The sequence below is a fragment of the Phodopus roborovskii genome, unplaced genomic scaffold (genome assembly GCF_943737965.1).
Source record: "Phodopus roborovskii unplaced genomic scaffold, PHOROB, whole genome shotgun sequence".
Taxonomy (NCBI): Eukaryota; Metazoa; Chordata; class Mammalia; order Rodentia; family Cricetidae; genus Phodopus; species Phodopus roborovskii.
The window spans coordinates 100,034-104,652 of NW_026125445.1; the positions used below are offsets into that span (position 1 = coordinate 100,034).

The 4,619-nt window shown below is 42.6% G+C and overlaps 1 pseudogene; it reads left to right on the forward strand.

Annotated features, from left to right (window-relative positions):
• Positions 1 to 2,638: 2,638 nt before the first annotated feature.
• On the forward strand, positions 2,639 to 3,812 carry LOC127215488 (alpha-enolase-like; annotated as a pseudogene).
• Positions 3,813 to 4,619: the final 807 nt, after the last annotated feature.

Below are 4,619 nucleotides of genomic sequence, written 5' to 3' on the forward strand. Positions count from 1 at the left end.
TGAGAAAGCACTACACAGTGATAGGCAGATGCAACAACAGAGCAGAGCACACTACATAAAGACTTCCTATGAGTCCCTAACCAGGGAGAATAAGAATACCCACAACCACCTGGGACTAGCACAGACTGAGATGAGCCGTAACCAACCTTCACTTCATTGCAGTCGCTTTTCTGTATTATTAGTCCTGCAGAATTCTCTGTTCTTCTCACTCACTTAATGCTATGTCGTGCTCAAAACAGCATTTCAGCAAGCTATCTCATGTACCTGGATTATCTTGGTCCGACTGCCACTCAGCATGGCACCCCACCTTAAGGAATGGGCTCCAACAAGCTAACTCATGTACCAGGTTTGTATCTGTATCCTGGTCCTACTGCCAGGGGAACCTCAGCTAATCCAAGCTTCACAATTGTCTCTCACATATAGAGGATCTATTTTGCTCCTCTTAAGTCTCCATAGTTGTAGGTACAGATTTCATGAGTTTAAACAAGCTTGGCTCAGCTGTCTCTATAGATATCTATATCATGATCTTGACTTCCCTTGCTCATAAATTCCTTCTTCCCCCTCTTCACCTGGATTCCCAGAGTTTGGTCTGGTTCTTGGATGTAGATCTCTGCATCTCCTTCCACCAATTACTGAATGAGGGCTCTAAGATGACAATTGAAGTATTCACCCATCTGATTACATGGGAAGGCTGCTTCAGGCATCTTCTCTATTATTGCTAGGAGTCTTAACTGGGATCCTCCTTGTGGTTCCCAATGGTAGGAAGCTATGCTCAATCTTAAAGCATGGGAGAGGGGCCTGGCCCTGCTCCAACCTATGGTGCCAGAATATATTAACTTCTCATGGGAGCCCTTAACTGTGAGGATGATTGGATTGGGGGGTAACCCTGGCGGGGAGGAGTTATAGGGAATAGAGGGAGAACTGTGGTTCGAATGTAAAATAAATCAAACAAATAAAAAATGAAAAACAAAAAAACAGTATTTAAGCCCCCTTTTAAAGTTATTTTCTACTCCATTTTAACTCTTATTTTTCCTCATATTTGCAATTTTATTTTTTTTACTGATTCTTTGGGAATTTCACATCATGCACCCAATTCCCACTCATTCTCCAGTCCTCCCACATCCACCCAGCCCCAAAAGAAACATTTTGCTCCTCCATCTTTCCTGCCTCTCCATCATCTCCTCATCTATCTTAGTGGCATTGGGAGCTGTCATGTGTCACACAGTACATACTTTCGTCCAAAGAGCTGTACTTGCCACTGTTCATTGAATGAATTGTCGGTCTGCTTCAAGGTCTCTGATTTCTGGGACAACATCAATACTGGACTCTCCCCGAAATTCATGCTGGATATCTTGCTTTTGCCCTGAGCCATGGAGATTCTGAAGCTATGACTCCCCAAGACCTGTCACTTCACATATTCTAGTAGGTCCTAGATAGGGTGGATGTTAATGCCCTGGATGTGGGGCTAGGTGGTACCTGAAGTTGTCAATATGGGTCTCCACTGGGTCTGTCGAGCTCTCCTGAACCACACCATTGGGGCCAGCACTCCTGCTTGCATGGTGAGAGGTGGGGCCATCTTATTGTGCAGCTGACAGGGTAGAGGTAGGGGTGGTAAGGACATTTATCTAAGGACAGCTCTCCTGTCCATGCCATTGGGGCCAGGTTTGGGGCACAGTCTGAGGCAGCTGGATAGGGGCAGGACCAGTATTTCAATGCCCAGGCCACTGGGGCTAGTTCTCTTATGGCTCCTGTTAGAAATATGACCATTGTACGTCAAAATAGATGCTGGGCCTGGTAGGGGCACAGACCCAGATATAACCCTCAGCTGCAACTTGGTCCCAGATGTCATCAGGGCCCTGGGTGGCAGGCAGAACAGGCCACACAGGTAAGGATGACCTTGGCCACAGAATAGTCCTTGAACACTAAAGTGACATCAGGTGGTAGCCAGGCTCTGAGATTCTTCATAGCTTTCAGTGGTAACACAGACCAAAGACATCATCATGGACCACCACTGCAATAGAGCCACAGACTCCAGAGGTAGCACAGGCCAGCGGATTACAAGTACCTGGTGACAGCATAGACCACCCTTTTCAGCCTGTTCCTCATTTCCTTTGACTTTTATTTCTCTTCACAGTGCAGGAGCCACTCCATTTCTCCCTCTCTTCCATTCCCCCTCCCCACACATGCGCACACATGCTGCACCTCTGGTAGATTCGCATCATTTTAACTATCAAATAACCTCCTTGCTTAAAATGTTTGACCTAAGATGTGTTGTGAAAAATAGCTGGCTAATTCTCATCACAGAACAGAAATTCTCCCCATATCCCACTCATTAGTAAAAGTTCCAGTTGCTTACTTTGTCACTTGTGCTCTCTGCCTGCGCTGGCCTTGACTTTACCATTGGCCACAAAGACAGTTGTATATGTTTTGGAACACAATGGCTTTTGTGGATCCCACAACATTTAATTGAGTTTTTATCTATAATATCTCACAGTTTTGCCAGAGAACAAATGGTCACCCATAGCCAAAAGCTTAGATTAGTCTTTAGGCGAACAGCTTAGGAAACAGGGTTGTGCAAAAGTCTCTTCTTAACACCCTATTTATCTTCAGAAACCTCCGTTTCTTTCCTATACAACAATCCAGTAGCCAGAAATTCACTATGTCTATTGTCAAGATACATGCTAGAGAGATCTTTGATTCTCATGGAATTCCTACTGTTCAGGTTGAATTCTACACCTCAACAGGTCTTTTCTGAGCTGATGCCTATGAGACTCTGGACTCCATGGCAATGAGAAGACACACTGCATGTGGAAGGGTATCTCAAAGGCTGTTGAGTACATCAATAACACTATTGCATCTGCTCTGGTTAGAAAGAAACTGAATTTTCTGGCACAAGAGAAATGGACAAACTGATAACCAAGATGGATGGCACTGAAAATAAATCTAAATTTGGCAAAAAATGTCATTCAGGAAGTGTCTCTTGCTGTCTGCCACACTGAAGCCATGGAAAAAAGGGGTGTCCCTTTACCTTCACATCACTAACTTGGCTGGCAACCATGAAGTCATCTTTCAGTGTGATCAAAGGTGATTCTCATCCTGGCAATGAGATGGCCATGCAAAAATTCATGATCCTCTCTGTGAGTTATCCAGGTTCCCGGAAACTGTGCTTATTGGAGCAGAGGTTTATCACAACATGAAAAATATCATCAAGGACAATATGGCAGAACACGATCAACATAAGTGATATGGGCAGATTTGCACCTAACATCCTAGAGAGCACAAAAAACCCAGAGCTGCTGAAGAATGCAGTTGTGAAGGCCGGCTACACTGACCAGGGTGTTACTGGCATGGACATGGCTGCCTCTGATTTCTTCAGGTCTGGCAAGTATGACTTGGACCTCAAATCTTCTGATGATTCCAGCAGGTACATCACGCCTGACTGGATGGCTAACCTGTATAAGTCCTTCATTCTGGAGTATGCACTGGTATTCACCAAACAGTCCTTTGACCACGACAAATGGGAAGGTGTGTGGAAGTTCACAGCTAGTGCAGGCATCCAGGTAATTAGGGATGATCTCATGGTAACCAATACAATATGGATTGCCAAGGCTGCAGACAGAAAGGCCTGCAACTGCTTCATGCTTGAAGTAAGCTAGGTCGCCTCTGTAACAGAGTCTCTGCAGGCTTATAAGCTGGCCCATTCCAATTGTTGGGGCATCAAGAAGTCCTGTCGGTCTGGAGAGTCTGGGGACATTTTCATCTCTAACCTGGTGGTGGGGCTCTGCACTGAGCTGGTCAAGACTGATGCATAAAAGAGTAGAAACTAACATCTAGACACTCTGCAAATGGGAACCACTGACTCCAAATGGGCACAAAGACAGGAACACACACATTCTTATTGATAGTCACAAATTTGTAAGCAGTTTTTTCTGTTCCACAACATCTTTCTATATCCCTTGTAGAGTCTCATGAAGCATTTGAAAGACAAGAAACTGAAAGAAAGGTCTTATTGTTAATATTATTATCATTAGATATTAGAGTACTAAGTCTATCTAAAGGAGTATAAATGATAACCCTTTGGAGCTTAAGATATTATAGATGAGTGTTTTGAATTGATGAAAAATAGCTTAACACAGGTAAAGTGTATTAGAAAATTAAGCTTTAACCACAAACAATGTGTTTCAAATATATGAAATGTAGGACATTAGAGACAATTTAGAATATTGTAGAAAAACCATGGGGTATTGATCATTTAAAATAAAAAGTTATTTTACCTATTTTCTTTTGAAATCTTATCTTTTGAAGTCTCATCTTTTGAAAATCATCATTCTTTTGAAAGTATTAATTTCAGATAATTTTTAATAAATAATTTTTGGCAAAGCTCTGATTTCCGTTTAGCACTTTTCACTGAGTTATATTTCTAGCTTCAAATTTGAACTCTCTAAGACCTAGTATGAAGTAGCATGAGCGAATGAATGCATCATGCTTTAGATTTCCCTTCCATAATCTCGAAGCAGTTTTGTACAAACATTAGAGTTTGTGAATAATGAACTAGTATTCTCTGGCTACTTATCAAGAATCACTTCGGGTCTGCATAAGAAGGCTTAAATGGACAATTT